This window comes from Rousettus aegyptiacus, unplaced genomic scaffold (assembly GCF_014176215.1).
Source record: "Rousettus aegyptiacus isolate mRouAeg1 unplaced genomic scaffold, mRouAeg1.p scaffold_m13_p_8, whole genome shotgun sequence".
NCBI lineage: Eukaryota > Metazoa > Chordata > Mammalia > Chiroptera > Pteropodidae > Rousettus > Rousettus aegyptiacus.
In genome coordinates, this window is record NW_023416311.1 from 78,341,964 (window position 1) to 78,369,326 (window position 27,363).

Below are 27,363 nucleotides of genomic sequence, written 5' to 3' on the forward strand. Positions count from 1 at the left end.
TGCTTTCAGAGGAACCAGCTCAGAGAATAGTGTCTTGTTTCAAAGTGGGGCACTTGGTTATTTTTAGTGGCAGTTTGATTCTGATGGGAACACCCTGGGTAGCCTTTACTTCAATGTCAATCCAGCTTTGTTTTCTTCCTTTATTTAGGAAGGAAGCTGATGGATTGTTCTTTTCTTTCTTGCAATAGACTGTTTTCCATACACAATTAGCAAATCAACATGTAACCTCCTTTCAGAAAGGAGGTTTACACCTTACTGTAGTTCTCATTCATAACAAGTATAGTGATTTGCGTTGGGGGAGTTAGAAAAATCAGTTCTGTTAACTTCCTGTTTTCTATTTTAGGCCTCTGAGCAGAACTTCCCATTCGAGTAGGACCAAGCAGAAAACACAAAGCTGGAAATTTCTCCTGATTTGATCTGCCATGGGGATAAAGTAAGTTCATGGTTTGAGGTGTTTCTCTCATCCTTCTCTCAAAGCTTGTCCTTCAGCTGTTCTCATCTTTATACTACAGGAAGTGAAATGAGAAAGCATTCGGTCTTTTCCAGCAGGTCAGACCTAGAGCTTCAGTGTAGTGCTCCAGGAACTCAGGGGTTCAAAACAAGCTGCTCAGACTGAGGTCTTGATCAGTTTGGAGATTACAGTGGCTTCTCACTTTGACAGTTCCAACGAATATTATATTTTGAATTATCTCCTTTATTTCCTGTCTGAACATTTTATTTTACCTGCTGGTATGAAAAGGTGAGGGAGGCGGATCATTTCAGTTTTTCCTTCTCCCCTCTTTTCTCTTTCTCTGTTTATAATTTAAAATTATGTTCCCTTTCATTCTTTCATTTGCTTCCTGCGAGGCGAATATCACAATCCCCATTTTACAGAAGGTGAAACCGAGGTTTCAGTGAACTTTAGTGACTTGGCTAGTCTCTCAGTTAATAATAACCCTGAGACTGAATCCTCAGTCTTCTATCTTTGGGTCTTTCATGTTTTCTTTTTCCCAGTACCACACTGCATTTCTGATGGCGGTTGTACTGTGTAGGATGTTGACAGAAAGGAGAGGAAATGGTAGCTGGGCCGGGAAACCTGATCGATTTCATCCTCCATAGAATCGTGTACCCTGATTCGTAAAATACTAAATGTTAACTAAATGTATTGCAATTCTTCAAGCATACAGGGCTTTGGCTCTTATTTTGTGTCACAGGCTTTAGGACAATGTGACTGAGGGAGTCATTCACTGAATGCAAGGAGAATAAGGAAGTCAGATGTGGGCCTGGTGGCAGTTCACACCTTGGACTTGGGTGACTTGAGTTTTTCTGTTGGCAACTGAGCTGGGGATGATAGTGAAAAGACACTTCATGTCCCCTGCTCCCCATTTCTTGGCAAGGCAAATGAAGAGTGGGGAATCAGCTATGAGTTGGGATCAATAACAAGTATCTAGACTTAATATCAAATCAGTCCCAGAGGAAGTAAATGGGATTGAAGTTAGTGGCTGCTAAGAAGAAGCTAGTGAGGGAGCTCTGCTTCTTAAGAACCAGTGAAAATTAAGATGGGGCAGTAAGCAAGGCCCGTAGAAGGCTCGCCTGTGTTGCCTGGCATGTCTGTGGGATGACTCTGCTCTGCCAGAGCTCCAGGAGGGTCTGTTTGATTTTGGAGGAGTCCTCAGGACTATACATGTAACCGAATTGTTTTGATAGACAGTAAACTCCAAGGGGCCTTCTGTGCCAGGGACTCAGGCTAGCAGATGTTTTCTTGATGGTATGTGAGCAGTACCCAAGCCAGGAGGTCCTCTCCCTTCCTGAATCAAGCACCTCCCTCCTCAGCCCCAAAGCAGAAGTGGCTGGCCTAGGGCCACTGCCCACGTTGCGGTGAGACCTGTCTGTTCTCTTTATAGACTCACAAATGACAGGGAGTAAATGAGGGCAAATCAAATATTATAGAAAGGAGAGGCTGGCAAACATGGGCATGGCTAGCAGACATCTCTCACTGGAACAAGATGCCAAGAGAGGAGGATTTTGAGATTTGGGAAGAACTCTCAGTGTCAGTGCTAAGACAAAGGATTTAACAACAACAACAAAAAAACAAAACATACACTTAGGCTCAAACATGGTACAGGCACGGGGTTAATATTCCATGTAACTGGTTGACAGAAATGGGTCGGGGTGAGACACAGAAGGGACCTGGAGATAGAGAACAAAGAAAGTGATAAAGAACATGGTCTTGCAATTGGCTAAAGGCTGGCCGTATGGCATAGTTCTCCAAAGAGGGTGTCTGTCTCTGCACATTGCACCTAAACAGCCAAGCAATATTTTCTTAAGAAGCCTGTGACAGAATTTCGAAGACCGAATCATATTTCGAAGACAAGAGGGATGATCACCACTTAAAAGAAACTCATAGGAATTACTTTGGAAAAACAAAGGCTCATTTTAGGAAGTAGACACTCAATAATTGGTGCTGAATCCCTGAATTTTAATACATTTGCTCAGAGTAGGATTCAGCATTTTACCCTTTCACTGGGAGTGTAAAGTTTTCCTCTTACATATATGGCATGCAAAATTTTCAGCTGAGCATAGTAATTAATTATTTCCCAGCTATTTTTACTTTTCATGTGCTAAAAGTTGGGGGAAACTATTTCACGTAGCAGAATTCAAACAACTTGAAAAAAGTTATTTTCTTTAAGGAACTGTACTTTTTCAAGAAAATGCCTTCTCCAACAGCAGATAGTTACCAAAGGACAAACCCATAACAGAGACACTCAGCCTCTTAGTTTGGCTTTTGAAAAGTGAACATTTATTCTTTTTTTTCTAAACGGGACACAGTGAACTCCGTCATGTACACTATGAAAATAATTGGTGTGTTAGTACGCCTTGTGCCAGATTTCATGCTTGTTGAAAGGTGATTGGATTCAAACCAGCATATTTAAAGGTCAACTGGTTGTTCTTAAACAGCATGGAATTTTAACTCTTTCATTTTCATAGATTTTAGCCAAATAGCCATGCTAGAAAGGAGAGACTATATTCTGTTTTTAAATTTTCTGACCTTTTTGTCCTTAAATTTAAAAAAAAGTTCTCAGTGTTTTCTTATGGATGAAAAAGGTCTGAGAAATAAGTTCTCAGCTGGCATTTGGAAGAGACTTAGTTCTTTTTAAACTACTAAATTTAGGTCAAGGCTCTAAGGAGACAGTGCATATCACATAAGCAATATCTAAATGTCAGGCTGTAATTTCACTCTCTTTTTAATAAGTAATTTAAATTTACTCGTAAGAGCTATTAACAACAATCTCCTTATCTTCCCAACTTGGAGTGATATATATATATATATATATATATATATATATATATATATATATATATATATATATATATATATATATATTATTTTAGTTCCTTTAAAAGCTTGGTGGAGAAAGCACTCTCTCATCACCAATAGTTAGCCTAGTTGTTGGATGTGTGCTTTATTTCTAATGTGGGTATTTCACTGGCTTTGGGACTTGATGACTCTCCCTGCCCCCTCAGTGCTTTTGGATACATCTATTACGGGTTTTATTTTTTTTTGATCTTCAAAATACCCTTTGTCTACCAGCGTTTTTTCTGGGTTTCTCAAAATAAGGTAGAAGATTGACTTGTCTCAAATAAGTAGGGTAAATTTTAGTCATCAGATGTTTAGGCTTTTTGCTTTTTGGTTTAGTGTCCTGGCGAGTCCCTAGAAACTTTTTAACATTTTATTATGAAGACTGTAGTTTGGAAGTTACGAAAGCAGTATCTTTCTTAAGGAAAAAACTCTGAGATTGACATTGGAGATTTCCACAAATAACATACAGAAGTTGGTAGGTAAAGGCCATTAAATCCAAGCTTATCTTGAGTGTATGTGAACTCTTGTAGTTCTGACTAAAGGCAAACTAAAGATACCTAAAAAATCATAGTCCCATTTCATCAAGCAAATAATTCAATATTTTCTTCTTTCTCGATTACTTCATAGTTTGCTTTTAATTCTTTTTCTATATTCTTCATAACTTTTTAGCTGTGCAACTGTGTGCTAATTGCTTAAACACTTGGTGCTTCATTTCTTTATCTGCAAAATGGGGATAACATTACCTACCTTAGGGTTACTATAAAAATTAAATGAGTTAATTCATGTAAAATACTTGGAACAATGCCTGGCACAAAATAGATGCTCAATAAACATTCATTAATATTCTTATTATCATTATTATTGTTATTGCTCTAATTCTAAATCTCTTTCACTAATTAATATGTCATATGGAGATGTTTGACCTACAGGGTTTCTTCCGGTTGGCGTACCATAAGCCCTGGAGTTCAGATTAAAGCTGCTCTCCTCATGTTTCAGCACCCCAATTTCTTTTGCCTACACCCTGGATGAGGTTGGCTGGGAGATATGATAAGGAAGATGGTGATCCTGAACCAAGGGAGCTGGGAGAACACATTGCCAGGGTGGTTCTTGAAAGAAAAGATGGAGAAACAGATGTGGTGGTAGGTGCCCACCACTGAGGGAAAGTCTGGAAAGCCAAAGTGAATAAAAAACAAAAGTACACTGGTCCCTTCAGAAAGGGACCAGTGCTCCTATGTTGGGTACATAGATATTTATGATTGTTGGATCCACTTCTTGGATTCATCCCTTTATAATTTTGTAATGTCCTTCTTTGTCTTTTTTTTTTATATTCTTTATTTTAAAGTTGATTTTGTCAGAGTATTGCTACCTCGACTTTTTTTTTTTTTCATTTCTATTTGTGTGGAATATCTTTTTCCACCTCTTTACTTTTAGTCTGTATGTGTCTTTTGATTTGAAGTGAGTCTCTTGAAAGCAAGATATAGGTAGATCATATTTTTAAATCCACTCACCCATCCTATGTCATTTTATTGGAGCACTTAATCCATTTTCATTTTGTACATACTAGGTGTTGTAACATGTAATGACAACTAGAATTCTGTTGAAAAAGAGTTTCCAAAGCATGGTTTTTCAAATATTTTTGACTGTAATCAACAATAAGAAACAAATTTTTACATCAAGGTTTTTATATAAAGGTACATATGTTTGTGTCTGTATAGCTCAAGCTAATTCTATTTTTCATGGCATTTAAAGTTTACAGATATTTAGTATAAAATTTTTAAAAATCTGCACCTCAAGTGCAGATGATCAAAGGAATCAAGCATCTGATTACTTAACATAAAGATATTTGTTTAATATGGAGACTAAAGAACGTTTCAGGATTATTGAAATACATTCTAGGAAGTATTTTTATAACTCTCTAAAAGACAGAGGTAAAATAAAACATATGTAAACCTAAGTTAAAAGAAATAATATAATGTAAAAGTATGCAAAGATAATGCAAAAAGCATACATATATGTGTCTTGCTCGAACTTGATGTTCACAGTCTCAGAGCAAAGCTTTTTCTAAGAAACACATATAATACTGTTTCATATTCTTTTCATTTATGAAGTTAGTCCACAAGATTCTGCCTTGTACTGTATTAGCTTTCTTGATCATTTACAATTTTCTTTTTACGTGGTTATTGGTTAGGTGTGTTTCATTGAATATTTTCATTTTTGGACATCAGTTGTTGGAAAAATAAATGTGACACCTTTCTACTGAGTATATGGATCTATAATTGTATATTTGATTTATAACTATTTCATTCGAAGGGAGTATTTTGGCTGCAAAGTCTCTTTTAACATTAATAGAGTGCTTACTAAACTCTTACTTTTAAAATATTTTTTCCTGTACTAAAATCTACTAAAATATAATGTAGCAGTTGAGAACATGCGTTTTAAAGTAAGACGAATCTGGGGTCAAATAATATCTCTGTTACTTACTGGTTGTGTATCCTTGGAAAATTACTCAAACTCTTCAAGCCTTAGTTTTATTATCTGCAAAAGGAGGTTGATTTGTATCTTACAATGCTGTTTTAAGAATAAAGGAAAATAAATGAGTTAGTATTACTCTATAAATGGAAGCCATTATTATTACTAATTTTTAAAATTTCTATAGAATAATATTGCCTGCTAAGTTTATTCATAGAATAATATATTGTATTGGCAGATGATATCTGGTAGGAGAATGGTTCCTTATGAAATAAATAATTTAAAATAACCTAGTACTTTATTCTTTGGAGTTTGCAAAAATATATATTTAGCAAACATATGAGCCAATGGACATAATAAATTCTGTATTCTTAATTTCACAAGTGTGGCAGTTAATCTATGTATCAACTTTACTGGATCACGGGGTGCCCAGATATTTGGTTAAACATTATTTCTGGGTGTGTCTGTGAGGGCGTTCCTAGATAAGATTGACTTTGGAATTGGTAGACTGATTAAACAGATCCTTCCCACTCCCTAGTGAAGGTGGGCATTACTCAATCTGTTGAGGGCCTAAATCAAACAAAAAGGTGGAGGAAGGGAGAATTGACCCTCTCTGCCTTGAGCAATATGACACATTCGTTTTTTGCCCTTGACCGGGACGTATACCACTAGTCCTTCAGTCATCAGAACTATACCACCAGCCTTCCAGACTTCTTGGGTCACCAGCTTGTGTGCGTGCGTGTGTGTGATATCTGTGTGTATCAATAATACACGCGCGCACGCGTGCACACACACACACACACACACACACACACACACGTCTATCCTATTGGTTCTGTTTCTCTGAAGAATCCTGCCTAATAAAATAAGCATTTACTGAGTAACAAAGCAGGGTTCTGCCTTCTTGTTTCGGCTCTCATACTATAAACAAGTGTCCTCTTCTTGGTATATTCAGTGCTGCAATTTTTGTATTTCTGTGTTTTTTGCTGGTGATTTTGCCGTGTAAAATGGACCCCCAAGTGTGGTGCTGAAGTGTTGTCTAGTGTACCTGAGTACAAAAAGGCTGTGATGTGCCTTAGGGAGAAAATACATATGCTAGATAAGCTTTGTTCAGGCACGAGTTACAGAGCTGTTGGCTATGAGTTCAATGTTAATGAATTGACAATATATATTAAGTAAAATATATATCTCTTTAAACAGAAACACGCATAAAACATGGTGATATATTATTTGATTGACGAAAATGTTGGGATCAGAGGCTCTCCGGAACCTAACCCTGTATTTTCTCGGGAGCAATATTTCAGTATTCACTAATTCAGTGTTCTCATTGACTTAGCAGAACATAACTACTATGAATACCATAAATCAACTGTATGAACATTTTGTTTAAGCTGAGAAGATGGCTAATGACTATGCATATTTAGACATTTTGTAGAATTATAGTCAACCCAAACAAAACAAAGTTACTTTTATTTAATTTTGGAAGACACTCTATTCTTTTGTTTAGGTTGGTTTATTTTAGCAGAACTTTACTGGTGACTATGTCAAGTAAGTCAGGCACAGTTGTGTTAGACCCAGTTTGCACCCTGAAGGAGTCCCCAGTCCACCATTGAAGGCAACGAGATATGTGCAAGCGATGGTATTGACATTGCTTTATATTCCTGGAGCAGATGTCAAAGAGAATCAGAGAAGGGCCTGGCTGCTTCAGAATATATCAAGGAACCCAGCCAAGGTACAGAAAATAACCATGGAATGTCCACCGAGCAGTTTTCTACAACATGTCAGTGAAGGCTGACATTATTTTAGAGCTCCAGGGTTTTACAGAGAGAAGAGATCCTAGAGTGTGATAAGAACCTAAGTATGTTTAGGCATAGAGCTAGAACCAGAAACTGAGTCCCATGGCTCAAGTTGAGTCCTTTCTCATTAAACCATGTATGCTCTATGTGTTTAAATTAATTGTCGGGGTCTAGGCTTACAAATGAGCTCATATTCCAGAAATTCCACTTAGATCTGATGTGGAGAAGTCAGTCTGAGGTTGTTCAAGTATGAGCTCCAATAGACTCATTAATTTCATCTGATTCTCAAAGGAGCTCATGATTCTAAAAAGTTTAAGTATTCCATATATATTCAGAAATTGACTTTGTAAATAAATAGTGAATAGTAAACAGGGTTAGGGTTACCTTTGACATTGTATTTTGAACCTCTACCAGTTGAGTAAAGGATTTTTTAAAACGCTCATTATTGGCTTGGGTGTGTTGAAACAAACCTACTTATACTGTCAATGGCAGAAAAAATTAGTATAAAATTTCTATAAAAGACATCTGACACCTTTTGAACCAGGTACCAAATTTGCCCTTTAAGAATCTATTCTAAGGAGGTAATTAGAAACTTGGACATTTATGTATGATAATATTTACAACATTATTGTTCAAAATATGAAAACTGAAAATCAAAGCAAATGTCTAAAAGTTGTTTTAAAAATTATATACTATAATGAAAAACTGTCTATGGTAAGGCACAATGTGAAAAAGATCACAGATATGTAGTGTAATCACAAGTTGTATATATGTGACCAGAATAATATATGTTAAGAGAGGTTATCTCTTGGTAATGGGACTATAGGTGTTTCTTTCCTTTTGTATTCTTTTTTTTTTTCTGTATTTTCCAAATTTCTTAAATGACTATATATTTTTATAATCAGAAAAAAATGTTAAGGAACATTCATTGTCCTTGAACTATGTTTTACCCAAGGGAAGTCCTATTCTTTCCTCTTAGTTTTCACATTTCAAAATGTCTCATCACTTGTTTTGGCTGAAGGTGAAAATGGAAACTTGGTTATTTCACATTTGTTCAGTTACAAGCCCATTTTCTTCCCATGGTGTCATTTCAGCTTAAACCTTTGTACTTAGCCCCCTTTTCAATTGTGGATTTTCTCCTCTCCTTTTTCTTTTTATTTTTCCACTGATATATATATATATATATATATATATATATATATATATATATTTTTTTTTTTTTTCTTTTTAATTTAAATTCTGTCTGCTTTTCTTTGGTAGTATTAGCCTTTTCCTCCTCTTATCTGTTGGGGAAATGAAGGACACTATTCAGTTTCATATAGTCATCCCATCTCCCCCTTTTCCTCTTGTTTCTTTACTCTTTTTTTTTTTCGTAATTTTTTTTTTTTGGAAGGTAGAAGAAACATTTATAGAATAGTCTTTTCCAAACATTTATAGAATAGTTTCTTTAGAGCCTTGGCAGTACTTTTGTGTTATTTTTTTTTCCTTAGGGATTTCACAAATATTTTCCCCAATATCAAGAGTACAAGTGTATGTGTGTGTGCATGTAGGTGCATGTGTGTGTGAATACATGTTCTATTCTTCCAGGTCAGGAACAATGTCACTTCCTACCTCCTCCATAAAAGCAGGCACTCCAGTAATGCTGCAGCCTGTCGGTCTGTCTCTGCTTAGAGACCTTTCAGAGCTTGATACCTGGGCTCAGACTGTATGCATAAGAGGAGGATGCCCTAATTCACTTTGGTACCAGCACACTGACATCCATATTTTGAAAGCTTTGATGAAGATGATGCAAATTGGGCTGGCTCTGTGGCTTCTCCAGCTGCTGCCAGGCTGTTTCTGAGCCAGGCAGGGTGACTTTCAATATCTCCCAAAGCCTGCCAACTAGTAAAGAGACTAGTTAAGAGAGGTTATCTCTTGGTAATGGGACTATAGGTGTTTCTTTCCTTTTGTATTCTTTTTTTTTTCTGTATTTTCCAAATTTCTTAAATGACTATATATTTTTATAATCAGAAAAAAATGTTAAGGAACATTCATTGTCCTTGAACTATGTTTTACCCAAGGGAAGTGCAGGACCGAATTGAAATGACATCTTGAAAGAAAAGCTAAGGACCAAATCTGGAGAGTCTATGAGTTGAAAGTCAAGGCTAGGATTTCTAGGATGAACTTTTCTGTGTGTAAATTGGAATTCAAGTGGATATTTGTAATTGAAGTGCTATGCTTACTTTATTTCCATAAATCTAAAATCTGGCTTTGAAGTTGGCTCCAGGGTAGACCCATCAGCATTAAACCTTGAAAATTTGTGTGATAAATCAAGCCTGTGATGAAAAGAACTGGCAAATGTGGCACTGGCTTATAGTTTTCAAATATCCATGACTATTATAGAGTGCTCAGCTTAGTGTCTCTTAGCGGAGGGAATGTACCTTGATATGCTTTCTGGAATTGAGAGCTCTTCATTCTCCATTCAAAAGACTACACTGGGTAGAGAAAGAGATAGCCAGTGAGATGAATGCTTTACCCCAATGCCATTTTTTAAAAAATTCAGTCACATGGGTGAAAACTGGATTTTATTAAATTTATTTGATTGAAAAGAAGCATGCAAATTGTACAAGGTTCATGTTGTGCACAGAAGGTGGTAAATAACGCTAATGCTATGAGTGTCCCTTGTCATCATGGTCCTTTGGAAATAAGGACCTGCTGCCTCAGTCTCCCTTCTTACAGAGCTTTTTTCATTTTTCTCCCCCTTAATGAGAAATATTAGCTTTCAGGGGCCATGAATCAAGCACACCTTCATACAAATGTAAGATGTATGTTAGTTCCATTTAGATATTTAAATTTGACATTGCATTCTTTGTTTTGGAGCAAAATGCATGTTTCCTATAAGCAGACAGGTGATGTATTTTATGCTTTTGTTGGGGGGGAGCTGGTTTAGCCCTCTTGTTGGCAGTCCATGTTTAAAACCCTATCTAGCATTAAAAACACAATTAGATAGAACCTCTTGTGGTATTGGCTTCTCGTTTAAAAGCATCCTTCCTTTTTTCTTACTATGGTGAATATTAATTTTTAAGTAAAAGTCACTGTATAAACTTTAATGTTTAATACATTTGAAAAAAAAAAAGTGAAGCCTGTTGGGAAATATGATGGAAGCAATTACATTCCAGACTTGGAACTAACTTATTGATGTTGATCAACAGTCTAACAGATTCAGAATGAATTCAGATCATTTTGGTTTGGTGTCCCCATTTCGACATCGAAGAGGCTGTTTTGTAACTTAATCTTTTCTGCAGGGAGAATGAAACTGAGGGACAATCTAGAGCATTGGTGAGGGCCGGAATAAAGTCTTCGGGCTGCTGTGCTATACCAATGCCTCAAATAGCAGACGCCACCGAACTGCTTTTAAAAAAAATGTTGGCTTCACGTGTCATGCTAAAAATACATACTGAAAAAGACCTGGAAAACTTGAAAGTACTAGAAAAGCAGGCTGTAGAAAAACACACACCCATATACACACAACAACAGTAACAAAAAACTGTATAAAGTAAGACATATTAGAGCTTTCTTAAATGCCAAAGTGGCTTTTGTTAATATATTCAGAACAGAAATAAGAAAGGCATCAGAAAACTAGCTAGTCCCCAGGAGACTGCAACAGACTACAGAGAAAAAATTTAATAACATTGGTGGGTCAATAGAATGCCCTTATTCCCCTAGACTTCTCATCTCTTTCTTTTCTTTTATGAAATTCACTTCAAAAGACCTTATATGGGCACCTCTATCTGGCTAACTCAAACTTGGTCCTCTATTTGAACTCTAGTTACTTGTATATCTTATAGATGTCCCCTGGAGTTGCTCGTTGTGTGACTTGCCACTCTGACTAGGTTCTAAGCTTACAAAGGTCAAGTAACATGTCTTTCTTATCTTTGGAATTTCCTCTGTAGTTTTGGTACAATAATCGTGTCTGCAGATGGTGTTTAACACGTGTTGCCTGACTCACTGGGTACTTTCAGAGTAAAAAAAAATAGTTAATAGAAAGATACTCAACCTTGCTCCTATTATTAATACTTATGTGCAAATTCTGAAAAATCTGTGGGAGACCAGATAAGAAAAAAGCTGGAGGAGCTAGTTATAGATACAATAGTGAGAACACAAAGGATATTTAATAATGTCTTGACATAAATAATAGAGATGATAAGAATAATAATGATACAAATGTACATTTTTATAGTACTTGGTTATTTTGAAAGCACTTTCAAAGAACAGAGAGATAAAGGACGGAATATAAAGAATACTGAAGCAATGCAGAGAAGATAAGGCAAAAGGACAAAAGGCAAAGAAAATAAAGCCAAGAATAAAGAAATGGAAGGAGAATTTACTCGCAACTTTGAACAGTGGTTGGCGAAATTACGCACTGGGCAGGGTGTCAACTAAATATTTACAGCATTGGTGTTCTTTTAGCAGGTAGAGTATGCTGTCTATAGATCAAGTCATGTTTTCACTGTTTTCTACCAGGTACTCAGGGAAGGAGTGTCTCTTTTCCCCATTTTTGTCCACTAGGGTTTAAATTGATACTAGTATGGCTATCTGTACTCCAGACATTCTATCAACAGCATCGAAAAGATATGGAAGTGTGAGTGAAACTCAGCTTTAGTAGTTTATTTTAGCGATTCCACAGAAGCTCAGTTAGGCTTGCTGCAGAGAGCACCACTGAGTTTTGTTCTTGTTCTAAGGTTTTGAAAATTTCCTAATCTTAGGAGGCAGGTCTCAAATAATTGTCAATAATGCTGAAGGCAGTAACTTATTATAAATAAGTTCCAAGTAGAAGACTTACCAACTATGTTCTAGAACAGATCAGTTCTAGAACTGAAAAGGTGCAGTTAAAAAGTTCTGCCTGGCACATGTCAGAGACTACACAGGTCCTAAAATGATCCTTATTCCTGCTTCGGGGGGATGATCTATATATTTTATTATTTATTTAAAAAATTTTAATAATATATTTTATTTAATCCAATAGCCTAAATATTATCATTTAAACAAGTAATCAATGTAAATATTTTTGTCAGTTTAATATTTTTTTATTTTCAATTATAGTTGACATGCAATATTGTGTTAATTTCAGGTATACAACACAGAGATTAGACATTTACATAATTTACAAAACAATCACCCCAATAAATCCAATTCCCATCTGATACCATACATAAGTATTATAATGACTATATTCCCTGACTGTATTTCCCATGCTATTATACTCATGATTATTTTGTAACTACTAATGTGTACCGCTTATTCCCCTCCCAATCTCCTTACCTCCCAATCCAGCATTCATCAAAATGCTTTCTGTATCTTGTTGGATAGCAGCTACATATCTTAATTGACATTTAAACAAGGCGACCTCCAGCAGCATTCCTGAGATGGCAAGCTTCTTTTACTTTTGGGTCTGTTTTGTTCAGAATTTATATTCATTAGTTGAAGGGTAGGGGACCCATGCCAAAATGTCAGAATTAATAAATTTTTGAAAGCAGATTGGAAAAAAGAGATGTAATGGTCAAGCTAAAACTTATCAAATCCTTAGAAAATTTTGCCTGCATTGAGACAAGGAGAGAGAGTCTCTGGAATTAAATCTGTTTCCCATCGACAACACTAGAATGAAGACAGAGTTTTATTTTAATTGCCTTATTTGTTGCTGAAAGCATGGATCAGCTATTTTCAAGATTCAGAGATCAACACCTCTGTTTTGGCAGCAATTCTACTTCTCACACTTCAGGTTTTGAAACAGAGCAGAGATCTGTTATATTTGGTGGGCTGAAAACCTGTGTTCTGGTCTTAGCTCTGGCCCTTATTGGCTGTAGTGACTGGTGAAGGTCAGGATCATTTAATCTCCCCCAGCTTCAGTTGCCTCAACTGTAAAAGGGGAATAATTTTATCAGTTCTGGTTTATAATAACAATAATTACCATTTCTAAATGTCTGCTGTGTGTCAGGTACTCTGCTATGCCTTTGGCCTATGTTACCTTTAAGTCTCTCATCAAGTCTACAAGGAAGGAATAATTACCATTCAGGTTTTATGGCTGAGAAAATTGAGGCTCAGATCCTTTCAGTAATGTGCCCAAGGTCACAAAGCTAACAAGTAGGAAAGCCAGGATATATACCTTTATACATATGTTCACAAAATCCCTTCTTAGACCTCCGTGAGATTTGGGGGTTTATTTAAAATGATATTTGTGAAAGTGTTTTGAAAATAGTAAAGTTTCTTATAAATACATATTATTATCACCATTATTATCCTGATGAATATAAATTAGTTAACATGTATTTATTGAGTTCCTGTAGGTGCTTAGTACCAAGTCAGATATCTCCCTGGATAATCTATGGAATTAGGTTTTTTTTTCAATGTTGTTTTGTGTAAGGTGCATATAAGTAATCTTAAATACTTCCATATGGTGTCACTTACATCCTTGGAATCAGCTATTATTTTCTTTGGATTCTTTTTGGAGAGAAAAAAGGCCAAATATGTTAATTAAATTGAATGAATATTTCAAGAAACAAAAACCTATTACATGTAATCCAACAAGACTACAGAGCCAACAAGTAAATATCCCAGGGACCGTAACAGTTGATAGGAAAACTTGAAAGGAATTGAGGGAAATACACCATAGGAATTAGCAAATCTCTGCTGAAAATTCATGTGTTCACAAATGTCCCGGACCAATATAACTCCCCTGACTTGGTTCTTTGTTTATTTTTTGAGTCATTAATGACCAAAAGTGTTGCTGAAATTTTTTTGAAGAGTCTATCTTTGTTTCAGGAGCATCAGACTTCCCAAGTGAAGATGGCTGGGAATCCAAACAACTCTCCTAAAATAAGATTTAAGTTCTGAAAAGAATTTTCTTTTGTGAGAAACATCCTATTCCCTAAGAGAGCCATAAGCATGAGATCACTTTTTTTTTTTCAGAGAGAAAGCTGAGAAGAGCCAGTTGGTCCAGCAGCCAGGAACAAACCTTCAAGACAGGTTAACATTCAAGACAGAATTCTTTATTCTTTTCCCTTGGTCTTTTGGAAGAACTGTTCAAAGTCACAATAAAAGTTCATGAAATTTTGTAGAAGGATCAAGTGAGTCCAGAAATTAACTGCTCCTTATTAATTCCTCTGTTTCCTTATGTATTAAGTGAGGATAAAAACACCTACCTTAGAAAGTTGTTGTAAGGATTACATGAGTTTCTCCTGGCCCCAAATAATCATCACTATCATCACTGTTGAATCTGAGGCATTTTCCCCAAGTCCATTCATCCAGTTGTTCTTTAAGTCTTGGCATGAATTATTTATTCTGTTAGACCATGTAATTGCTAATGAGTTAAGAAAAATGCTTTTTGAATTGAGAAAATGTAGAGGAGGCTGCATTTCTGGACCCCACCAAAGACTTGTGCTGGGTGGAATATAGCCTTCTTTTAGGTTTGGTAGGAACTTCATGATGGGATCAACCTGAATACCACAGACAAGGTGCTAATGCCACTGCAGAGCTGGCTGGCTACCTGTCTTTGGTCACTTTGGCAGGATGAATGTGGGGCTACTGATCCACGCATTTTTCTGAAGGAATGTCACCCTGTCTTGACAGGACAAGGTAGCCCTTGTCCAGTTCTCCTGTCAGACATTTTAGCTACATTTGTGTCTCTGCTGTGCTAAGGTAGTAAACCCATCTGGGAGGGCAGGGTTATGCCATGGCTGTGCTTAGTTTTCTTTGACTCAGAGTCTAGATTTGGCTGAATCTGAAAAGGGAGGGATGTACAAACTAAGCTAATTATACAAGTGATATTTGTAAGAAAAAAAGCTGACTACCACAGAAGCTGGATATCAACCCTGTTTTGTTTTTTGAATTCGGTCATATTCTTTCTGGAGTAGAGGAGCAAGAGGGCAGCCTAACATTGTTCCTGTAGCCACTGACCACAGCCAGTCAGGATGCACCCAACACTAGCAGCCAAGATGCTGGCCAAGCATGTGGTCCAGGCTCCATGTACATATAAGTTTCTGGCTGGACATGAAGGTACTTTTGTCATAATGCCTTTCAACATAATTTGGGTACTATGGGAGGTGAAATTAGTGTTTTAAACTCTACAGACTCAATGTGGGCTATGATCTGCTTTTGGCCAGTTTTGTCTAGTGGAATGAGCTCTGCTCAGGGAGTCAAGGGATGCCGTTTACCAGTTGATCTCAACTAAGTCACTTTATGTCTGTGGGCCTCAGTTTTCTTAGAGTGAGGGCATCTCTAACCTGAGTCTCAGCACAAATGATCTGTGAGTCTGTGATCTGTCTCTGCCTGGTATATGAAAGTTGCGTGTGTGTGTGTCTGTGTGTCTATGTCTGTGTCTGTCTGTGTGTGTCTGTGTGTCCATCGTCTATCCATCCTCATGTTCTCCCTCCATTCCAGCCTTCAGTTCTGGAGATGTTCCTTTAAACTGTTCTTGGCCCCTCTTCAGTTATCCAAATTTCTCTCTGCAAAAGAACAAGTATGAATAGGTCATTGTTTCTTATAAGATACTGCTGATAAAGTCAGAGAATGATGACCTATTTCTGAAACAGACAACTGAAGAGAAGTTTATGGCTTTCTAGTCTTTAGACTTAACTAGTTTTTCTCCTTGGAACAAGTTTCATGGAACTTGAGTAATCACCCTGCCAAAGTTTTCTTGGCTAGAGATCAAAGTCTCCAATACGTCAGCACAATGAAAAAGCAGCAAGAGACAGGAGAAAGCATTTGCAATGAATTTGGAGTCAGACTCTATTACAAAAGTAAAAACAGGATAAGAATAATTAATTTCTGTAAGAATTGCAAAGGCCAGTACATAGGAAAAGATGTCTAACTTCTCTAATGATGAAAGAAATGCAAATAAAAATAATGCTGTCATTTTCTTCCTATCATTTTGTCAGAAATGTAAATGGTTGGTTAAGCCTGGTTTGCCTATAAGTGTGAAGAAATGGGCACACTCAAGTAGTTACCTGATACAACCTTTCAGAGGGCAGTTGGGTGATAGGTACTGAAATGTAAAATGTAGAGTTTCTTTGCAGTTTTCAGTCCGGGACTTACTCTAAGGAGATAACTACATCAATGTAAAATACATTTGCACAAGCTTATTCATAGGGAAAACTAGAAATAACTTTAATGTTCATCAGTGGGGGACTGGCATAGTCAGTTATGGTAAATACCTTCCAGGAAATCTTGCGTAGTCAATAAAAATGACCTTGTAGAACTTTACATATGGTGTGAGAAAATATCTAGTGGTACACAGCAGGTTATGAAACAAATGATCACATTTATGTAAAATTATGTTAATAGAAATATGACAGGTTTTTAAATCTATTTTATTTATTATTTTTTACTTTTACTTTTTTTCTTATTAAACTTTCAGTTCTGCAGCTTATCAACTCTATGTCCTTAGGAAACTTAGTTAACCTCTCTTACTCTTGGTAAAATGGAGATAATAATATAAATATTTTAGAGGTCACTGAGGGAATCAAGCAAAAAAACACATGTCAAGCACCTGGGATGGAGTAAAAAAATACTTTGATTCTTAAAAATCATTCACAGTTTCTATTTTCCTTTCATTATATGAGTACAAACAGCTGTGTTCCTCTGCCCGTGCTTCAAAGAAAGAAAATTAAGTGGTCTTTGAATAGCTTCTGTTGGTTTAAATACAGGAAAAGTATTTTCCTAAGGCTGTAGTCTGTCAGAAAAAGGCCATATTGAGTCATTGTTTTCTAAAGTCAGGAGAGGAGATTGAATGACTGATGCTGTTGGGCAGCCTAAAATAATATTTCATTCTTGTCATCTTTACACAGTTTAAGACCAGGTGATTTTGGATAGATCTACAGTTTCCCTCTTGTTTTGGAAGAACAAAGCTTTTGTTATTTATGCTTTTAAACAATAGAGCTTTGTCCTATACCCAGGAGCATGCAAATTAAACAGATTTCCAGAAGTGCTGTTCTATTTATTGTGAAGAGTGATCCTAAGTGTTAAGTAGACACAGTTAGCTCCAGCCACCTGTGGTGAGCCCACATCTTCAGCAGAAGAAAATAGCCAAGACTCACAGAAGCACAGAAATCAATCAGGTTTGAGATTGACTTTCCCTATATTGTGTTAATGTTGGTAGACTCAGCCATTTAAAAGCTCCCTAACTACTTGGGGCCTGCTTCGCCCTGCAAAGCAAAAAACCTGTTTTGCCTCAGTGTCTGACACAGAAAAATGAAATTGCTAATGTTTTGAGTATTTTTACTCTGGACATCTCTGGTCCATATACAACTGTTTCAAATATTCCTGTGTTATCTTTTCAGAGTTATTGATACTCTGGAATGGGGAGTGGTAATTCAGGCTCAAGAATTTTCATCAAAGGCTTTAGGATCATTAGAAGGACACAAATCAGACTATCTCTGTCTCGTATCCCTCTTCTCATTTCTCATTCCTTGCATTTAACTAGGTCTGGCTTGCTACCACACTTTCACACCCATATGCAATTTTCACCTGGCAAAATGTCAAGTTTAAGTAGAGTATATGAAGTTGGGATCAGTACTGATTCTTAATAATTATAGCTAGTAAGTACTGAGTACTTGTGACGTGCCAGGCTTTGTGTTAAGTGGATCACGAGCACTATCTTGATGCTTGTTAAGGAGTAGTCCATGGATAACTGGCTTTACAAGCATCAAGAGTGCTAATGAAAAATGCAGATTCTTAGGCACCACTATAGACCTACAGGTTCAGCATCTTATAGTGGTAGTTAGGGCTCTACCATTTTAACAAGCACTTTTAGTAATCCCGAAGCACATGAATTTCAAGAGCCACTGCATTACTTTATATTGTATGTGGGACTCCACTGCAGTCTGCTCTCTTTCCACTCCTCTGATTTCCATGCTTAAATTCTTATGGCAAGAAAAGAAAAAAAAAATCTTATGGACTGTGGGACATGGCGCCATCTATGCATCCTTTAGTTACTAGTGATTGCAAGTGTGTCTCCATAGCCAAATTGCTTTTGAGGCATCAAGTATTCACTTCAATCATCGAAGAGTTAAATAAGTGAGAATTCTTTTCTTGATTGATGGTGGCTATGCTCTGGATGTAGAGAGGGAAGGCTCGGGGACCAAAGACAGTGAACTGGTATGAGGGGTTGATTGTACGAGCTGTGCGCTGCCCAACTACATGTGGTGGCCTTGCACGGAGGAGTGAACACAGCATTTTCCTTGGCCCAGGGCTGTGCAGGTGGTGCTGGCCCAGGCCTGAGAGGAGAAGGTGGCTTCTGTGCTGTTTTGGTTCCTAGGACCCAGGGAACTCTGCCTATTTTCTGCATGATTTTGTTGTCATGCTGCAAGGGACCTGAATTGTTCAATGTGGTTATTTATTTCATTCTCAGCTCTATTTCTAGAAAGTCTCTATTAAAATGAAGTGCTCATAAAAAGAATGAAATCCTCCCAGTTGTGACCACATGGCCGAACCTAAAGGGTATTATACTAAATGAAACAAGTCAGAGGAAGACAAATACCTTATGATTTAACTTATATGTTGTATTTAAAAAAAAATGAACAAAGAAAGCAGAAACAGATTCATAGATACAGAGAACACACTGACAGTTGCCAGATGAGAGGGCATTGCGGGCTGGATGAAAAAGGTGAACAGATTAAGTACAAATTGGTAGTTACAAAGTGGTCACAGGGATGTGAAGTACAGCATAGGGAATATAGTCAATAATACTGTAATAATTATGTATGGTATCAGATGGGTACTAGAGTTATCAGGGGGATCACTTTGTAAGTTATATAAATGTCTAATCACTATGTTGTACACCTGAAATTAATATAATGTATACAAAGTGTAATTGAAAAATAAAAATTCAAAGAAATTAAGTGCCACTTGGAAGGTAACGAACATTTAATCATATTGGCACAGACTGGTTTAATCTGGCTGCTTGGGGGTTGACACACAAAAGGATTCATGTGATGAGAGGGGAGGACAAGCCCCTTTGTGGGCCACTTTGCTGGAGAAAGCTGGGGAGCATCGGCAATCAATTTTTTTTTTTTTTTTTTTTTGCAGGGGAAGGGAGGCAGAGGTGAAGTGGGAGGGGGCTAAAGACTAACTGGGTTCATGTCACAATACTGAAAGTTACCTTCCAGCACTGTTTTCTAAAGTTCTCTATCCCATCCCAATCTCCCTCTCTTTGGTGAATGGCTAGTGCTGAGTGGCTGTCCCCCAGTCATAGGTCTGGACTGTAGTGATGCTGCAGGCGGCAAGGACTCAGTTGTACGAGTGGGTCAGGACAGGGACTTCATGTCCATCTCTGTAGCTGAACCAGCATAGGGGGTAGGGGGAAGTAATAGCTTACTCCTGAGTCTGAGACTCCCTTTCTTTTGCATTCCTTTGCCAGGAGCATGATAATTAGAACAATGAGACTTAGCTCATGCAACTCCCTGTCAGGCCCCATGAAAAGTTTTCACATACAGAATGATTTCTAGCAAACATAGTAGGCTTCTTTGCATTTCTTTATCAACTCATTGGGAAAGACCAGAGATGATTCTCTAGCTACTTAAAAGTCTGTCTATGGGACTATTAAGCCTTAATTTTTATTTCATTTGGGATCTTTAGAAAGTGTCCCAAATTTCAATTTTAGAGCATATTTTGCTAAACTGAAAAAATCTCCCAATTTTCCAACTGGTTATTTGTCCTTTAGTGCTAATTCATGTGGTAAGTGATTCATTAATTTACCCAGCAGGAAGGAGTGCACTGTGAAGAGGAGAATTTTCATTGGTCATAAGTAAGAGCTGGGGAAGGGTGTGCAGATGGAGGGGCACGTCTGCAGAAATGGCTGTGAGAGAGAGAGTAGGCTGCCTCGGCCACTATGAGCAGTTCAATGTGGCCAGTGGGAATTTGTGTGTAGTGGAGGGAGATGAGAAGGGGAAAGACCATTCATGAGTGAATGAATGGATGAATGAATGAGTGCGGAAGTCCATAGTCCCTAGGGTGGCTGTTTTCTCACCACGCCGACTGTTTTTCTCTCCACCTTCCTGGTGTGTTAGTTGCAATCTCAGTTAATATTTTTCTGCTCTGAAAAATCCCCATTACAAGGAGGAAAGGAAATAATTACCTTCAGTAGTCTCTCATATTGAAGCTGAGAAGTCAGCATGAATTCTAGAAGTGATGTATGTATTTGGATAATCAGGATAGCTATTCATGATAGGTAACTTAATTTTTCCTCCCTGAGTCTTTTCTGGTTAGGATACCATGACTGAAGATTAATGACTTCCATTATTATTATATTTTTGCCTTCATGCAGGAATCTTTAAATTAGTCTGAACTTTGTACTAACTATCACAGGAATCATTCCTACTACAATTATGCCTTCTGTGTCATGTCCTAGTTTAGAGTCCTTGCATGATATACCAAATGCAGGGCAGGGTTAAAGGTGTCAAGTGATAACCAGGCAGAAAACTGGCAATTTACAGTAACCGACACACTTCCTTGAGCTAATATCTCAGAAGGCTGAAGACAAAATCTTACTTATAAATACTACCTGAAATGAGGTTTATGATGTCACTAGATATATTTCACTGTATTTGGCTGTTTAGTAATTCATCTCTATTTTGATTATTGTATACACTTATTGAAATTAGCTTAATAATAATAATAATAATAATGCCTTTTTTTTCTTAATAAATACTCAACATGTAATAGGCTCAGTTCTAAGCATGCATTACCCATTTAACCTTCACACCAGCCCAGGAGGTAGTTACTGTGTGTGGCACTATTTTACGCATGAGGAAACTGAGGCATACTACTATTAAGTAATTTTCCCAAGGCCCACAGTTAAGGATCAGAGCTGGGATTCGAACACAGGCAGTCTGACTCAGAGTTTATGCTCTCAGCCTCCATATTATAATGCTTATACACTGCTTGAAGCAAAGGAGTGGCTTTAGCCTCAAATATTAGAAATGCACCCTCCCAATTTTTTCTTATTAAATGTAAGTAATTGAGAGTTCTCATATATGTTATATATATGTTGTCTGGCTTTTGAGAAACTTTGATAAAAGAGTAAAGTCATAGATGAACTGATCCTTCCGTTGAGGTTTCATTACATAGAAGAGTTTTGAGTATAGATAAGTGCAAAATGGTATTTGTTTATATTAATTTTAAGTATAATATATTTTAGAATTTTGTCAAATGCATAATTAGTATGTTTTTATACATTTATGTTCTTAGGAGAGACCGAATTAAAAAATGACAAAAATCACTAACAAAAAATTCCCCACACGCCAAGAGCAAATCTGAATTTAAGGTCTATGTGCCCAGAAAAAGTGTTTTGTTATCTGAATCAAGAACACAAGCTTAATCCCTATAATGATCACTGATTCACATCTCTAGTACCCATGCAGTCTTATTTAAACAAATTTTTAAATTTGTTTTCTTTGTTAAAGTGAGGCAGACCTTCTCTATGACAGTTTTCTAAGCAGCTATTTCTCTTTGGGTTTGTACCATACAATGACGGTTCCAAGTGTCAGCATTTGAATTATCAGCCATTGTCTACCAGTGATCTGGTCCTGAAGTCTAGGATTTATTTCAGCAAAATGCTGCACTGTGAAAGTAATGGGGTTATCTATCCATGTCACCCAGAATGGAGTTAAAACCCTGTCAGTCTTTGGCACACTAACAAGGTAGGTCTGAAGGTTCTTTAAAGTTTTCTTAGGAGTGACTTCTTTGACTACATGAACTTCAGGGCCAGACAAATTAGCATATTTGGACCTACAAATCATTTTTGGCCCAGGTTTAGTCAACCATATGATACTTGAGATTTGCTAACAGTTCTTGGTTCAGAAAAGGATTTGCATTCTTGAGCTACTTTTCTTTTATAAGGATCAACTTAATTATTGTCTGTAGGCTAAGATCAAGGAAATGAGTAAGAACTGAATTCAGTTGTTTGGGTGCCCTTGTTTACCATGAGCTTCTTAGATGGTGCCTGATGTGATGGCCAACAAATACTAGTTGATGGTGATGACAGCAGGTAGTCTCTCTAGCTAGAACATGCTAATACAAGCTCTATTAAACTGACAATGATGCCCTCTATAAGCAGACTCCAATACATCACACTAATAATTTTTGGCAGAAGATTATAGTATGGCATGTTTTAGTTTCCTCCTCCATTGCATTGTTTTCAATAAAATATTGAAAACATATAAGCAGCATAATCGGCTCCATTTGGATCATACTTCCTTTGTTTCAGTGACCGTTTTTCCCTGCTGTATGACATCTCCAGGCATGAAATATCTAAATCCCCCCCAAATTGTCAAGAAGGAGTGAATGCCTTAGGCTATTATGATTATTATGATTACAAGAGGTGAAGGCAGTGCTGGTCTTTTAGAAAGTTCTTATTATGAATGTGTTTTACCTACTGACAGATGAACAGCATGAAGTTGAGTCAAAAAAAAAAAAAAAAAAAAAAAAAAAAAAAAACCTTTAGCTTTTACAAAGGTCAAGGAGCCAGAGGTGAATCTATAACCTAGCTGCTACATGTTAACACAGAGAATGTATAGAACCCATGAAAGCTTCTAACTCAAAGACTTGCTGGATGGTTCTTGACCATTTTCTTGGGTAGTGAGATGGTTGTCTTCAGCGTTGTCGGAGGAGCTATCTTCCTATGGAAAATTTCTGGACAACAATACATGTGAAATGACTTAAATGCCTTACTTAGAGTGTTCTTGGTCTTGTCTGTTGAAAATGGAGATTTCAATATGGGGGCTCAAAGGAATTTTAATGGAATCTTATTAATGGACCCCTGTATATTGAGGATTCAGTGACAATATTACTATAAAGGCTCGTTTTCCATTTCAGACTATATAATCCATGTTACCTTTGAGTAAAGGGAATGATAATTTTAACACCCTAGCTTCCTCAGAAGTTTCAGTTTTCACATAGTCGCTGTAGGCAATAGCACTGTCAAATAAACAAAGATTTAATTAAATAAATATTTAAACAGAGCAGAAATATTCTTCCCTGGCTAGTCACAAATTGGACAATTCAAAGAACAATTCTTGAGGGAATTGCCAATGGATTACTTTTTCTGTTCTCTGTATACTGCTCTGTCTTCCTTCTTGGTGTCAATCTCAAGTTGAATTCAGTCAATTATCCACAGCAAACAAAAAATGCATAAATGTCTCTTGTTACTGTTGTTGATATTTCATCACTAAACAAAGCAAGTCTCCCTTCCCAGCTTTTTTCCTTTGGAAGCATATAAAACTGACATGATTTGAGTATTGTGAGGGGTCTATTGTCATTTTGAAAGCATAATGATTGATTTAGTTATTTAAAAGTTTATTACAAAGATTTTGTTGTTGTTGTTGCTAATATTAAAATTGCTTTTAAAATTTGTTGAAGAAGCACACTATTTATTGAGGATTTGAAAAGGATTCGTTACTGAGTAAAGAAAGTCAAATATCTAAGGGTGTGATGTTGAGGATACGTGTATGTCAATTACATTTTTTTTTTTTTGCTTTTCTATTTTAGTCACTTCTTTTGACTTAAAAAATGCTTTCCATGGATTAACTACAAATATAGAAATATGGTATAACAAGTAGTTGGTATAACTAACACTTCAAAATACAATGGGAAATATAAAAAATATTGCCAAGAAAACAAGAAAAACCTGGGCCGCAGGGACTTTGTCAATACTTTGTTATGTTATTATCTCCCTCGACAATGCCATATGGTATGTTCTGGTACATTCTTATGTAGCCTAGGTGCCAAGGGCCAGAGGAGCTGGACAACAACCTGTCCTCCCAATTTACTCTCTGAGCATACTTATTTCCTTTAAGATATGAAAAGGATTTAACTGTGCTCTTGAAGCACCTTTTCTCTCCTCCCTGCCTCAGCCCCCTTTATTCTCATTTCAGTGGGTGGGAGAAAAGGCTGCTCATCTAAAAAGATAGCTCTAAAACTGTTCTGTAAAATGATCTCTTTTCCTCTACAAATGATTGTTTTGGTTTCAAATTTATTTCAGGGACATTAAGCTTCCATCTACTCATACTTAATAACAGATAAGTCTACAAAGGATTAGAGTGTGAAAGGTAAAATAAAATTGAAGCACACATAGTTGCCCGAGCAACTTAATGCATATAATTTAACTCAGCACCACTCCTACTAAAAATAAAAAGATGACAATTACCTCAGGTTTTTGTTGCTGTCATTGTCCTTCAGTTTCCTGGGATAGCTTGGTCCCTTAATGCCGGCAGGGTTGGGATTGTCAAGCCAGAGAAGACCTTGCTCCAGGTGTAGTTGCATTTTCCTAGGTCATCTGTTCTTTCTTCAGTCAATGAAGCTGTGATTTTTCCCTGGTCTTATGAAGGAAAGTAATTCCAGATAAGCAGATTATTGTGTGGACTATCTCATCTTTGTTGTTCTAGTGCAGCCCTTTCAGCTTTCCAGAGCCAGTTAGACTTGTTATGAGGAGCTAAATGATTGGCTGGATCTGGGGCTCAGTTTCATAAATTATAGCCCGGCGTACGAGAAGCACGAGTCCTATAGTTGCTGTAGTCCAGAGGCCTGCCAGTTCCTGCCTTAACGCATATGTAGTCGTAATTGAGTTCTAACACGGCCTTGGATGTTTCTGTCCTAAATAGCTGACATTGCATCTTCAAGACTGTGTGAGTAATCCTGACTTATTTTTTTAAACTCAGTAAATTAATTACATGCCCTGAAAGGGAGTGATTGTGATTAGAAAATACTGAATTAGCAGATGATTCATTTTCAAGGTGCTTTTATGTGTAACAAGTTCAATGCAATTTATCTTAAAGCTTTCTAAGACCTGGCAGGGTTATTCCAGCTTTTTGCCATGAATCACAATCAAGCTGCGTTTTGAAGGTGGCTGTTCAGTGCATTTGTAGCCCTGCTTGTTTTATAGGGGCAGTAAAGTGATAAAGGTCCCACATGAGCAGGTTAAAACAGGCTTCTGGTGTCAAGGTAATGGTTGAGAGAGCACTTCAGTCAGGCAAATTTAAAAATTTCTCACCCTCACTGTCCAAAGCTGGGAGGAAGCAGCAAATGATAAGCATTGCTTTTGGGACACAGGTACAAAGCAGTTAGAGTGACAAAGAAAGAGAAATGTAAAATGATTGAAAAATACTTTTCACCGTCGTTTGAAACCGAACTAAGATATGCTCTATAGATACCTAGAGAAATTTTATATGCATAGAAATGCTCCTCGGTGATTCTGTTTATGTGGTAGAGAGCCGAATGAGAAATCACTAGCTTGCTTTTAAAAGCCTTATAAGAAGTATATTAAACACATACAGACACAACCATAGCAGAAGAAAGAATGTGGATTGGAATTTGTGGTTGGAGCAGATCAAATTATCCCAGGGAAGCCGTTGTTAGGTTGTGTAATTGTTGGGGTAACTTAAGTTACTAACGAGATTTAAGATAAAACTGGAGCAGACTGAAATGAGAAACTAGAAAATATCAGTGTTTTATTATCTTCTATAGCATACACTGCAGGAAAGAATTAATATTGGGTATAGACTGGTTAGTGTAAGCAGTTCACTTTTTACTTTAAAAACATTATTGATTTCTCCTAGCCAATCTTTTGAAAAAAAAAATTGGGCTTTTGTCTATAAAGTTTGCTTAGAAATAATTTTCTTCCTCCCAAATAATTATTATACTTTTTCTTAATACAGCAGAAAGCTAGGGATTTTAAATGACTGACATGATTTAACTGGGAGGAGAGAAATGTAAGTTGTGTTTTTGCAAAATTTTATGTTTAGGTCATACTGGAAAAGCAAAATTTTATTAAGAATATTTCACTTTCTGGACTATGACACCTTTTAGGTCCTACCAATAGATGAGATTCATACAAAGCAAGAAAAATAATCAACATAGAACTCTTTTTATCAACCAAATGTGTAAAAATAGTTTTAAAGAAAAATAATTCTAATATAGTTTTTGAGAAACACGTTTGCTTTGTGAAGAAACAGTATGAGTTCCTTTACTGAGAAAGAAAAGCGAGTTAATTTTTTAAGTTTCCATAGCCATAGACATTAATAGCAATAGTTGATTCACTCGTTGTTCTACATTCCTAACTGTATTAGTGGAAGAAAGTGGTGCATCTATAAAAGGAATGTAATCTCATCCCTCAAGGTGGTCTGGGGCCCGGCTAGAGTAAGAAGTGGGGTGGAAACTGCTTTATCTGAACTGGCTTCTGACTTCTAACCTGGCTCCTCTTCTTGTCGCAAAATTTGTGTAGTTTTTTCCTGATGTAGCAGTCACCTTCCCTCATACCTTTTCTTGTCTTCATTCTTTATATTAACTTGCTTGGGCTCTTATTGAGATGACTTGAATAAATATGACTTATGCTTCATTATCTAACTTTAATAAGCTGCCCATAGAATTCGGAAAGTGTTTAGAGCCAGAAGTTGAGGGCTCAGGGAAATTCTGGTGGGTGTATACTAGGAATAGGAACATCTCACGTCGGTGCTTCCTCCAGGACCTTCATCTTTTGAGTTCTCCAGGGACACATCTCTTTCTTGGGAATGGGCAAGATATTAAGAAAAGCAAGAGTAGAGGGGTGTCAGGTGCCCGATGAATAGAGAGCTGTGGGCAAGGAGCTTTGGGAAAAGGAAATATTCACAAAACAGCAATAACTGATCTTTCTTCTCTCGATTCCTATTTATTTTGTAAAGCCATTTTTTTTTTTGTCTGACTGGAAGTACTTTTGCAGATACGGTTCTGTAAAACTATACATATCTGCCTTAG

The 27,363-nt window shown here is 36.8% G+C and overlaps 1 protein-coding gene and 1 long non-coding RNA gene across 7 annotated transcripts in view; one reads left to right on the plus strand and one right to left on the minus strand.

Annotated features, from left to right (window-relative positions):
* Window positions 1-343: 343 nt before the first annotated feature.
* Window positions 344-27,363, plus strand: part of PDE4D (phosphodiesterase 4D) — a 1,194,235-nt gene continuing 1,167,215 nt past the window's right edge. For 2 of the 6 annotated variants that reach the window (XM_036226231.1, XM_036226235.1), the window contains exon 1: window positions 344-433. The gene's annotated coding sequence lies outside the window, so the exon portion shown is untranslated. Of the gene's footprint in view, window positions 434-14,586; window positions 14,608-25,141; window positions 25,260-27,363 lie in introns of those variants that run through there. The other 4 variants (XM_036226233.1, XM_036226229.1, XM_036226239.1 and 1 more) reach the window with 3 other exon arrangements.
* Window positions 14,609-24,895, minus strand: LOC107506379. The gene is made up of 2 exons (XR_001595914.2): window positions 24,782-24,895; window positions 14,609-16,085 (listed from the first exon to the last, which is right to left on the minus strand). It is a non-coding gene; the product is annotated as an uncharacterized LOC107506379 (long non-coding RNA).